Genomic DNA, 14302 nt, shown 5'->3' with positions numbered 1-14302 from the left:
CATATTAAACTAGTAATACATATTTAAAAATAAAAACAAATACAACACCGCTTTAATCAAAGCTTAAGATAGTTATGTCAAGACATTCATCTCTATCAGTGAAAAATAACAAAGGAACTACGATTTGGTTTAGTCAAAGTAAATCAAAAGTATGCATTCATTGGTCAATTCTTTTCCAATTATTAACAATCAAATATTTTAAATGCACAATCCAATCTAGCCGGACAACATATCCGATTTAATTAATACAAATAGCTGCAACATAAACTGAATAATTTAGAAATATCGGAAAAGTTTGCTTTCAACGGATTGCCACTCGTAAAAGCATGTAGAGCGTCTAGATGAATCGTATAGTCCTTTGTTTGAATACTGTTAAACTACAACATGTTATTATAACTTAAGGGGCAGGAGTGATATAATCTAACACACTCTGCATTTTATTGATAACTAGTTTAGAAACATTCAACTAAGGTAACCGCATCACAGGAAACAATGTCTTCAAACGCGTTGCGTAACAGTCAGATTCGTATTTAAAAATGTCATTTTAACGGCGCACTATTTTAGTTGATGGCGTTATATTTACATCGCGCAGTGATATATATTATGATCTGACGTCAGCCAAGTGGAATTTGGCCGTTTTGCACTAAAGAACATTGAGTAATACAATTTCTTTCATGCTTTACGATGAAATATGGGGTTTTAACAGTGAAATAACAACAGTTAAAATATCAATTTGATATTTTCACTGCAAAATAAGGAGTGAAAATATCAACTTTCAGAACTACTTTTAAATTCCTTTGTTGTTACATGTACTTGCCTTGATCATAACAGAACACTGGACTTCAGTAAATTATGTTAAAAAATGTTAAAAAAAAATAATAAAGAAATGTTTAATAAATTTAAATAAATATATAATTGGAAATTAACAACTTACCGTTTATTACCGGTTATCCGGTTAATCAAACATTTTACTGATCTTTGAAGCTGATAGTTCGAACATTTGCTTTCATAACAAACAAATTACAGACAAAAACAACTGTTCGAACATAAATAAAATTTTATATCATCGTTCAAGTGTATTTTGAACTATTAACCGTTAAAGTACGTAAAATGAGCTTCCTGGAGAATTCACACAACAATTTCAAGATAGATCCGATATTTTTTACCCCACCCACACCTCAAAATGTGTCAACAAACTAACGTGGCATTTACTCTTTATCTGGAAAACAAACATTTTAAAGCGAAACAGACTGGTCTCTGACAGTAAGATGACTGAATATTAACTTACTATAAAAACACGCGTACATGCAGTCTTAAACTAAGAAGAAAGGTTAAAATCCAATGAGTATCCACATTTTGTTTTGCTAACACATTTGACCTTCCAAATTTTCATTCTTTAAATAGCGGCGTAGTAATTTGGTTATGTATTCATGCCCATCTTAAAATAAAAAAAGTGTTTTCATTATTTTTTGGAACATATGTGCACTAATAATACTTCATTGTTTACTGTTCATAAAGCTTTGCAATAAAAACGAGCGAATATTAAGCTATAAGAATGAATAGCAGAGAATCTTTCAGAAAACCGAAAGTAGAAAAGTTGACAGCTATAATTATGCATGAGGGGCGCTCCACTCGTGAAAATTTTTTTTTTTATGACACTCATGAAATAAAATACGATCTTACACTGAAATAAACAAATATCCTCTATATATATGATAACAATTACAACTCATAAAAAAACATAATAAAGTTGATCGAGAGGAATATTTTCAAGAAATGCTAAAATGTTTGACAGTATCTCAGGTAATAACAAGAGCGCATTTTAATGCATAAACTCCTTGTTAACTAACAATTAATATTCAGGGTGAAACCACTGTCAAGTGTAAATTCCAGTACCTACAGTGGTGTGCTTGTAGTGACGGCGATGCTTGAAGTGACACAGTTTGAAAGGACGGTGTTTGTAGGGGCGGTTATTGAGGGATGATGTTGTAACAGATCAATTATATAAAAACTAAAGTATACACAGTTCAGTATGGTAGATTAAATGGAATGTTTTAATAAATAACATTATCTCTTGGAATGAATCAATAGCACTCAAAACATTCCAAAACATTATGAATAACACGAGCCTTATTAAATATATATAACTCACATGCATACGCTTGGTAACAGAATAACTTATTTGACCTCTATTATAAGTCTCCACATAACCACATAACCACAGACACAGATGTTTACATAAGATATCTACATAAGACAAGTTTTAGGTTATTGCAATACTTACTAGTTTTAGCGCTCAATAGACTCGAGTTCCAGTGAACTCTTGTTTTACTGACCGTTCCAAGGTGGAAATCACATCATTTAACGGTTAAACAATTATGATTGGGGTATGGTTTGTTTGTAATGTTTGTATTTGTGGATGTGGTGTAGGTTTGTTTTCAGTGTTAGTTCTTGTGTACGTAATGTTAATATGTTTTTGGTTATACTTTATTGGATTTTGGGCTTTGCCTTGTGCCCCTTAACATGGATTATTCATGACCTTTCGACTACTGGGCTTGTTCCTGTATTCATTGTATGAACGATAAACCGTCAAGAAATAGTCAATGATCCCCGAACTTGATCACGGCCTCTAAACGCCAGCTCCACCACTTTACGGTGGTGCAAAGAAAAAGAGCTGTCGACACTTCCGTGGTGGAGCTGTGCCCTATGTTTACATGAACAAACGTGAGTATGATTTATATTTTATTTGATAATTTCATAAAACGGACATATTTCGAAAATCGTAGAATGTGGTACCGTGTAAGAACACTTCTACTGTAGGCTGGTTACTATTTCGTTTCAATATTGTGCAAACTGTGGTGTCAGGAGCTTTTCTCCCGAATCGGACATGTTCATATTTTGAGATCTGATTGCATATCAAGTACATTTCGGTGCTTAAACGCCCCGTATGAACATTCTCACGCATGCAAACATACCTGTTATGTATAGTACATATGCCGGAACACAACAAAACTAATAAGCACTTCTTAAAAAGGAAAAATGCACTTATTAATAAAAGTGGTGGCGCTGGTGCCCTTGTGGTGGCGCTGTCGAGTAGTGGTGGCGCTATCGAGTATGTTTTGCGCTTGAAGTAATACAAAAAGTTAACGCTTTTCGAATGAATACAAAAGTTGCTATGTGTATCATTCATTGAACATGATGCTGGTTATGCATACTACTTGCGGAAACAAAACTCTTCGCGAACTACCTTAACCTTACTGAAAACTATTTCGAAAACAAACGGCTAGGTGCTGTTAATTTTACCATAGGACTATAAGTATATATCATGTGTGGAGAAAAAGAAAGGACTTGATTTGGGCAGACAAACAATCAACGTGACTAAAGTAAACGATTTCTTTCATACATTTTTACAATTTAGACTATTTCACAGACAATCATTCATTTTCATAATCATTTGAATGATATTTAAAACATAGTATTAGAAAACATTCGAAGGTCAGAGTGTCAAATCTTGACCTCATTTTATTTAATACAAAAACACACACATTGTATATGATGATTAGTTTGTGATAGAACTGGGGACATGGTGCACCGATGAAGTCTAAATTTTATTCCTGGCAGGTTTGCAAATACAAAATTGATCTTTTATTTACTATAGTTTATATCAAAGCTATCTGATGTATTTATGAGTAGCAGACATGATCCCCAATGTGTTGTATTATTTTTAAAACCAATTGTGATATGCAGACATGTTTCAACACATTGAAGAGATGAAACTTTTAGCATTAAAAGTGGAAACGTTAGGAGACCACCATTATTCCAATATGTTTCATATGAACTTTATACCACCAACATGAAACTAAAGGAAATCGAGTTTGTGATGAGCTTCATTATTAACATAATAAGCGTAATACAATAGTCAAGATTTAGGTTATATTTAAACCAAATATTGCGTCAAAATGGTGGACGTTCATTTCGTTGAGGTTTGCATGTACGCACTTAAATGTTAAAGCAATGATTTTTTCTTGCACTCTTGTTCACCCCTTTCGGATTATAAGGGAGCATATGTTTCAAATTCGCGGTAAAGGAATAATATTTATGTTAAGCCTTAATTTCCCGGATCAAACGTACTAGTTTATAAATCATTTAATGGTAAACGCCTGATTGAGAAGGACAATTGGAATAAACTTAGAGAGATCTAAGTATTTATAATGCCTCATGTGTTTATTTTTCTCATTTTATTATACTTAATGGGTTATTTTTTCAGAATAAAGCAGATAAAAGCGCGGACTGTGGTGATGATTGATTAGATATGATCTTTGAAAGTCTTTAATAACCGTTTTAATTTAAAAGCATTGAAAGGGGTCGGATTAAAGGTTTATTTATACCTTATGTTACTGAATCGATATAGATGTTGTCAGATAAAGTCGTAACCTTTTCTTCACGTGTATCATTTCCTCTCGTTGGCCATCCTCGAGATTGACAAGTGGATACGTTTTATGAATGTGGCGTTGTTGTATTAGGTTTAAATGTATGTGTTGCGTTATTATCCCACTAGTAAAGGAAAAGGTGTATTGAACAATTTTATTATTCTTTTGTAAAAAACGTATGTCAATTCAAGTCTGTGATTATGCATAAACAACATGAGTTTATGTGAGAATAATATGACAATATTTTAATATTTATGTATATTTATAAATAACAAAACCTACAGGGACAAGCCAGGAAGTCGAAAATTCAAAAATAAACCCTGTTTAGTGGCAGATGACTATGCCCAAACAATAATGAACTAGAGACACGAACGTATTAACACCACAGACACAAAACCAAACACCACCCACAGATCACACATGCATCAAAATAGCGTTACCGATAAATGACAGGACTACCGCCTAGAAACGGTCATTTAAAAACACTGTTAACTGGATCACGAGCCTATATACCATACTCTTAAAAGTGAAATACGACATTTAGTGTATACGTTATTGTCTTCCCTTAGTACTTGAATATAGTATTAACCTTAACATGCATTTGTACCTAAGAGCTTTTAGACATTTCTGGTTTGTAAATAACACTTTCGTTTTGACTTGCAATGTTTGAAAATCATCAATAAATGTTGACGAAACACCCTCTTAAAGCAAAGCTTACAATCCACAAGGCAATGTTATTGTGATAAAAACACTTAAAACGTTATAGAACAACACGCGCCGGTTTGAGAAGAACAACAGAGTCTGACTATGAACTTAGAATAATAATCAATCTGAAACGCTAAAAGAGTACGATTAACGCTTTATTATGATCATTTTATAAATCCATTAGCCCAAATTCTAACCACAAAGGAATTTGATGAGTGCTTCTTTTAAGTAATAATAGGCTTGTTTTATATACAAAATTTATGACGTACATTTGATACCATAGCTACTAGCATATTCCATTAGCATTCAATGTTATTTGTATAAAAAGCCTTTGTTTAAAAGCAATCCAAAGATGATTATATGTCTTTTTTAACGACATCTTTAAGTGCACGCTCCTCAAATAAATAAATATATATATATATCAATATACTGATTGAATCCGGAACTCTTCCACCAATCGATAAATCAGTACTGCAGAAGGTCAAAACCAGCAACCCGGACTTTAATAGCTTTATGCACGATAAACATCTTAACATAATTGGTATTAAGAAATACGAAATGAATTGCAACGATCAAGGTCAATCCAAATATTCAATCATATTTAAATCACTGTTATAAAGTTTAAACATACCTATAGCATTGAATGTAACATAAACTTTTGATTCTTCGTTAAAAGTTGCTTAATTGTAATGTAACGTTGTAGATAAAAGGCCAGCTTCATTTCCTGGAGTCTTTTTCAAGATATTTAAGTAAAATGAAGATGCTTAAATTATTATATTTAATTAAAATGCAATTTTCTTGAAACAACTGTATAAGACCAATATATATGCAAGCTAAGAACAAATGGGCGCGACAACTCGAACATGTAACAGTAGCATTCATTCAAAGATATTTGTTCGATAGCCTCTGTCTAGTAGCGTGCAGCATAAAGATCTTTCCTTCGTATGTATTTTCCTATAAGACAGAACTCATTGGACTAGCACGTTGTTCGGCATCGGTGGAAATCATTTGCGTTCTTCGGAGGCGGATTGAAAATCATTCTTTAGTTGATTTTGCTTACCTGTATCATAGAGCAATATCAATGAACTAATTACAGCCTCGGATAACAATTAGTGCCTGATTATTGAACAAATTAAATAGTTGTGTATGTTGGACGGTTCTTATTTTACAGGAGCGCTTTAGGAATAGCAGCTAATTCATTTTGATATTATTCATTTATATGGCGTACAGTGTGGCAAATGGAATAGTACAACATCTAATGTATATAGGTGAGTTTTTTTGTGATCTTACTCAAAGAATAATGATAATTATTGCTGCATAACTATTCGCTTTTATTTTGTTTAAACCAAACTATCTAAAGACTGTCGCAATTCAGTTTTTGAAGGTAGAACTGTTCTATTATAATATTATATGCGCTTGAAACAACAAAAATACTAAGAAGTGCATAAGTACTATAAAATATTCGAATATACAATGTTTTTATGATTATCAGTAAATTGTTTTAAACAAGAACACTTAAATGATATAAATAGAAAAAACTGTGATGGAAAATAGACAGTAATAATAATTAATCTAACTGATGGCGGTGCTGAATTAATGATAATTTTCGGCATTTATTTTGGACGAAACGCACTGTCCGACTGTTAAATAAATTGACAATAATATAGATACCAGGGCTTAGTGTTAACAAACATTCTGTTTCTGAAAGTATCTTTTGTTAAGACTATTATTCATTTAATGCATTGAAAATTTGATTCCCAATATCCTTATTTGATGGCAAAAGCAAAGTATTAAAGAAAGATTGAATTTAACTTCCATTGTCGTTATAAACATTATTTTTATAATTCATGATATTGAGATAAGCCTATGTTTCATTCATAAGTATAATTAATTCATTTTTCTATTGCATTTATTATTGATGATTTAATGTATTGAATAGATTCGTACAGATTATCTAGAAATCTACCCGCACTCTCAAAGAGGAGCTTTAATTAAGAGGTAATTAGTTGAACAGATCACATTTAAATCAACGTAGTCTGTTTGTGTAATATGATGCGTTTGAAGTCTATACGCTAAATAGATCGCAAACATACTCGATAAATGAACATTGCATGTTACAAAGGCGGATGTCGGAGGATTCTATTTCATGAAGGGTATTCATGAGTATTTAAATTATGTGCACGCCGAAAGCAAATGTCCATAGGAGTTGTAATAAGAGAACGCAAACCGAGGAAAGTATTTTGTTGGCATTACGTAAGTGATTTAGAGTTTGTTAAATGGCTTTTTAATAATTATTATCAAAGCTGTGCATGAGTTCAATTCAGTGATATTTATACAAAGAAAGGTAGAAATATATTACTTAAACTTTATTCTAACATGTTTATTTTAAATGCTGTCAACATAACTGTCACTTTCACAATTAGAATGTAAACCGAATGTTGGAATGCAGTTGATGATTTACTTTATCATAATGATGACATAGCCGATGAGATAGAAATCAACTTATCAGTATCCTCGATAATTAAATACACGTCACATCACGATAGAAATGTCAAGAGCTCTCGGGGGTGGATTGATTACAGTGATATCTGTCTGACAATGAAATTGGAGCTGTATACTAATTTCACGATATCATATTTAAGAAATATTCTTATTTATTAATGCAATTGAAATTCATACAGATATACATATTTGATATTCAAGTCTTAAAATTTACATCTAACTGACCGTTCCAAGGCGGTACCTCACAATCCTTGATAAACATACCTAGTTTTTTATATATAGTATGTATGCACTGTGCTGTTTGTGGAGTTTCGTGATGTTCTTCAAAGTTTTGTGTGTGTGTTCTATGTCTTTGGCGCTTACCCTGTGTCATTAAACCGGGTTTGTGTTTAAACATTTTGCTACTGAGCTTGTTCTGTAGTTTTTCACATAAATATTAATACCATTGTTTAACTAATAACGCGAAAATATATTTAATCGATAATCGATGGTATTGTTTTAATGTGTATGTTCACTCGACCATCATTTTGCTGGATGACCACTTCAATGAATAGTCTTTTAACGTATCTTTGTCTCAACACCAGTATACCGTTTCAATAAAGATCTTATTAATCTTAGTTGTAAATTGAAATTATCTTAGTGTATTGTCTCGTGATTTTGCAATATATTTATATGAATCGAATGTTTAGCCAGTATTAAATGAATAATGATTGTGGGATACAATACTTCCACCGTACTGCCATTTGTGACATATATACAGATTTAAGATTATCATAGTTACAACTAAGATCTTATAATTTGTTGTATGCAAAATTATATTTAGTGTTGCACCTGATCAGCATTTAAGTGTTTTGCTATACAAACTCGCCAAAAAGGGAATATGTTTTAGGACCCTCAGACTAATTTACTTCTGGAGTGAATTAAAAGGTGGACGTGTTATATTGCCATTCACTGGTTTCAATTATTTCAAACGTAGAAAGCTTTTAGCAGAATTGAATGCGATATGTGAGGGCCATATTGAATCATTGCATTTGTTTTTGTGTGGACAAGACAGTGTTCGATGAAATGAATTTTGTTTCATATGACTCAGTTGATAAGATTAAATAGTAGGATGAGAATACTGGCTTCAGAAAGGACTTAACTACTGAAGACAAATCAATGTAACTGTAGATGACATGATGTCTCAATCGACGATTTATAAACAGAAGTCTAGATAATCTGGACAATTTCAAGATCATGCTTCATATTCATAATCATTTAAATGATTTTTGAACTATTGCGAAAAAAATGTTTAAACAAAGTATATTGCATTCGACTTAGAATATATAGCATTGAATAAATCTAGTTGTATATGATTCAATTCGAACTGTGTACTACATTGTAACAGAATTTGTAAGAACTATTGCATAGATTGATCCATTTACTGCATTAATTTTGAAACAGTAAGAAATAGATTAATCGCATATTTTTATATTTGTATAGAGGACTGTATCTTAACATTAATTGCACCAATACGCTCGAACAGTCTTTAGCATAACTGGCTTCAATAAATTGTTTCATTTAGCAAAAGGGCTTCCATAAATATGATTTTCTGGTCAAAATCTGGATATTCGTATGTATCTAAATATAATTGAATTTAAAAGCCTTAAAACTTTGAAAAAGAAAATATTACATAATGTTTTCCAAATGAAGACACGTTGTTTTGGGTTGCTCGTGTTATAATGTACTTTAGGTTATTTGAGAAATATGTACCCACACAATGTTTTGGTTTACTTTGCCATGCCGTTTTTACTTTGAGAATCGCAAAATTGTTTGGAAAACATCAAAGCATGTTGAAGAAAACCAATCTCAAAGCGAGGCTTTTCTTCTGCAAAAGCACTGTTAATTAAATAAATACACTTAACACTGATATTTTGAAAAAAAAACAAGAACAGGTTTTAGGATAACATCAGCGGATGGAGAAGAAATTAAACAATGGGGCTAAAAGTACGATTGCCATTATTTAATGCTTATTTTATGTAATCAATTTACCCATCAATTTATACGCTTATAAAATATAATTTCAATAATAAAAGGCTTTGTTTGACAAACAACATGAAGTACATTCAGTCAAGTCGAGTTATTCAATACTGCATTAACATTCATACAATTTCTTGTTTTAAAGTAATCAGAAACGAGTATATGTCTTTTGAATATCATCTTCAGGTGCACAGCTCTATAAGTATGTATCAATATCTAGTTGAACACCGCTGGCTTGAACTCTGAGGGACAGACGAAACTTTCTCCCACCTCAGATAAGTAGATCCATTAATTTAACCATGCTAGAAATTCTTATCTTGCCCACGGGCGAAGATAAAATGCCCGTATGGAACTTCTTTTAATGGTCACCACATTGTAATTACCTCCCTTGTTGAAGTCTTTAGCGAAACCTTATCGTGTAGCAATATTTAGAACGCTAGTTAATTATTTCTCGCTTCAAATGTCTCCAGAAAACAGTTTTCAAGCACCTTTCAAGAAATAATGCTTCACTCTTCTTAGAACTATTTAAAGACCGATCAGACCATTTACATACTCTGAATAACTGCGCGAATATCCATGACAACCACGAATTATCGCATATCCGTACGCATTTTTTTCACTAAGCACAAAAGAGTTCCAGTAAAATTTACAATTTTACTTAATATTGTTTAACTGAGGTGGGAGAACATGCATCTACCATAGCCGCTCGTGTAAGATAGGTTCATCCCGACCCTCGCGTAGGGTGTTTTGCGGAAACTCGGTAAACCTCGTTTCACCAAAACACCCTACGCTCGGGTCGGAATGAACCTATCTTACACTCTCGGCCATGGAAGATACTCATAATCTCAAGCCTCTGGAAATTCGAGCCAAGCGGGAATGTGTACCAGTAAAAATAAATTGGTCATTTATATCTAGTTCGAGCCAACGAGAAAATCAAGCCAAGCGAATTCAAGCCAACGGGGTTCGATTATATTAGCATTTAGACTTAAAGAAGGTCGCAACCGAAGACTTTTTTTATAAGGTTAATGAAAGATTGACATCTTTATTTTTATTGTGTAACAAGATATGAAATGTACTAATCAATAGCTATTTGATACATTCAAATCATTGTTATGAAGTATCTCATAACGATATATCGTATAGCAAAGCAAACGCATCTATTACTTAAGTTTAGAAAAAACTTTGCAGAGAAATACCAGCTTTATTTATGTTAATTCGAGGTAATTTAATTTAAATCTTTTTTTAAAATGCATTCACCTGTAAACATCTATAAAAGGCTTATGTAAATTCAAGATAATTACAACTCAGCCACATAAAAAACGTTCAGTTTTGTTTCTGAGTACGAAAATGCTAAGCGTGTATCAGTAGTCGGCTAAATGCTTGCAACAGTAGTATCCATTCAAACACTTTAGGGTAGGCCGCTGTCTGCGATAACGTAAAGCAGAAAGATCTGTTCTCCGTATGTCTTTTTCCTACAAGACAAGCTCGCTGATAGGTATTGCTATAATTCACTTGAGCTCTAGTGAGGCGGATTGGAAATAGTTACTTTGCCTACCTGTATTACAGCGCAATTATCGTTTGACTAATTACAGCCGAAGATAACAATCAATGATCGCTAATTAAATAAAAAGATAAACTGTGTATGTTGGACGATTCCTATTATACAGGAGCGCTTAAGTGATAACATGTTATTTATTGTGTATTTAGAGTTAACTTATACCTCCAAAAATTGCAATGAAGCAAACGTCTGTTAAAATAAATAATTGTTGCATACATAGAAATATACCTTTATAAATACTAAAGGCATGAAGTATTGTATGTAAAATATTTTAAAAATAATAAGGATAGAGTATAATAAAATGAGTTTTTAATAGAAACACTTCTGTGATTGAAAATGCACCGAAATAACACATTATTCTAACACATGGCGGTGATGAAGCGAGTTGCTACGATATTTTTGCATGTGTTTTTGATGAAACGCAGTTGCCAGTTTGACGGTAAAATAAATTGACCATGATACAGATACGCCTTGGCCAGGACATCGAGTTAACAAACACTGGTTTGCTGAAAACATTTAAAAATAGTAGAGATTTAATGCGCTGTTGATTTGAATTCCAAAATCTCTAATTATACGGAAATCTTTGCATCTAGGAGATGATGGAAGGACTTGAATTTAACTGGCATTTTCTTTTTAAATAATGTTCCATAATGTATCATGACCATGATAGTGTCAATTATAAAAAAACAACATACATATTGCTTTTGCCGTTGAAAGCGTATTCCACAATATGTAAATTGAATAACCTTTTGTATGTTAAAAAGGTTAATGTAAAGGATTCAGTTGTCTTTATTTTTATGAATGTTCTAACTACTTAATAATTATATTCAATTTCTCTGATTCCCTGGAAAAGCAAACAGTACCATGGCGTGTTAATAGGAAATCCGCAGCTTAAACATTCTTAACATAACTTAAGTGATTTAATTAATTTTTGTGAATTATGCATGATTTAAGCAGATTCATACATCTACAAACATAATTAGTAAAAGATATACCTTCGTATAGCGTTAAATATATTATAGAATTTACAATTATATGAACAATATTTTATTTAGTATATGAATAAATGTATTTTATTACATCAACAAATATTTGATGAAGATTGTATCTATAATTGAACAAATACACACAGACGTTTTCGAGAAGCATATTGGCAAGCCATGATCATGGTGGAATAATTCGAGCGCTTCTAAATACAGAAATAAAGTCAGAATGTTCACTACTTGTTAACTTTAAATAGAACTTGAACGGGTTACAACTGCATGTCAAGTGCCAACTTCAATTACTTGGAACGTTATCAAGTCTTGACCTGAAAAAAATAAATCAAAAGCATATTTAGAATGCGAAGACGGCATAAGGTGTTTGTAAGGACCGTGATTGAAAAGACGGTATTTGCATTGAGAATGTTGATAAGGAATACGTATCTGCAATGACTGTGTTTGTACATATGGTGTTTCTTACGACGGTCATTGTCGAGTGGACGTTCATAAAGACGTAATTACTGTGATTGCAGAGCAGGTGGATATATATACGATGGCTGTAGATACCGTGTTTGTAGTGAAAATATTTATATAGAACGTGATTAAAGAGACGGTGTTTAATTATGTCTGATAATAGCGGTGCTGTTAATATCGGTGTTTGTAGGACGGCAGTTGTAGATACAATGTTTGTAGGGACGTTATTTGTACGAATCCATTTAAATAAATCATCTTTCAATCTTCGTGAGTTTGACTTAAGTTAACATATCAACTTTAATTACACATCATTGTGGTATACTCTATTGCATTTGTGTAAAAGAAAGAATGACGTAACCCCGTTGAATTAATTAAAAGCACCCATAACATTACAAAACATTATGGAAAACACCAGCCTTAGTTAAAACTTATGACTAGTATACATACATACGATGGTAGCACTCTCATATGTAAACATTTATATGTCTGGGGTGAACTGTCAAAAAACGGTGGTCAATGATCCCCAAACAAGCGCAGCAGCCAACATTAATCGCTAAGTCTGTTCAGAGGCACACTATTTTAAAGACATGGCAAACACGTAAAAAGAGACACACAATGATTTAACGTATATTTACGTCATATACCGTTAATTCATATGTTTATATATATAGTAACACATTTGTACAGGGCTTCTGTGATTATTTGCATGACTCGGCGATTATCAGTTTTGCGGCACGGGCCGATTATTGATTATCATTTCATGTTGAACGTTCACACGTGAGTTCCATTTTAGACCTAAAATCTAATTTGGTGACTGTGAAATCATGTATTACCTTCATAATCACAAGGATTTAATTTGCTTTATTATTAGAATAATAGAGGAAGGCAAAAGCGAAAGCAATTGAGGACGATATGCTAGAGTATGATAACGAGTGTGGACTATTAAGGCGGCGTTTTTTATTCAGTGTTGACATTCTAAAAACAAAACAATTGAAGCGGCAAGATTTAATTTGCTAAAAAAACAACTACTGTACATAAATGTTGACTTCAAGATTCAGAGGTGCTTCTTTATTAAAGAAAATACAGTCGTTCTACTTGACACGAGTTCATGTTTATTAAATTGAATTGTGACATTTCAGACGGATGATTCGTTATTGGTACAGACAAAATCGGATAGAAGTGTTGGGGAATTATGAAGTTGAATAATTGATATTGATGGAAACATGAGATGGTACCAAGGTGTTGTTTGCCTTCTTGGCTTTTTCTAAGAAAAACAAAATTTAATTTAAGATCGAGTTTAATCATAGAATGTCAAGCCAGTAGGAAATAAGAATGCACATTGCAGACAACCTTAAAAAAGAATACTTAAAACTTCAATACACAAAAAAAACATATCCATTAAAGAGAATAATATACGGCGTACTGGGTCGTTGTGTGATGATTGTCTCTTGTGCTTATAATGTCCCATCAAGTCGCACGGGCCATTTTTTACCCATTGGCCGGGCTACGCCGTGTATTAACATCTATCACTTTATGACGTCCGCGGTTCATTTTGTTTTGGGCAGGTCCTGACTGGCCTAAAATACTATATGGACCGCTGATGTCATAAATTTGGAACTTCATTAACTTCATAA

General features: G+C 32.5%; 1 protein-coding gene across 4 annotated transcripts in view; it reads left to right on the top strand.

Moving 5' to 3' along the window:
* LOC128211045 (dopamine receptor 2-like) overlaps positions 1-14302 on the top strand; it is a 57615-nt gene that overhangs the window by 1854 nt on the left and 41459 nt on the right. Inside the window, exon 1 of one of the 4 annotated variants that reach the window (XM_052915433.1) lies at positions 6118-6403. The exons of 1 other annotated variant lie outside the window; for it this stretch is intronic. The gene's annotated coding sequence lies outside the window, so the exon portion shown is untranslated. Of the gene's footprint in view, positions 1-6117; positions 6404-7285; positions 7389-7425; positions 7480-14302 lie in introns of those variants that run through there. 2 more of the 4 variants (XM_052915435.1, XM_052915437.1) reach the window with 2 other exon arrangements.

The sequence above is a fragment of the Mya arenaria genome, chromosome 12, assembly GCF_026914265.1.
Source record: "Mya arenaria isolate MELC-2E11 chromosome 12, ASM2691426v1".
Lineage (NCBI taxonomy): Eukaryota > Metazoa > Mollusca > Bivalvia > Myida > Myidae > Mya > Mya arenaria.
This window is presented reverse-complemented; position numbering and strand designations above follow the sequence as displayed.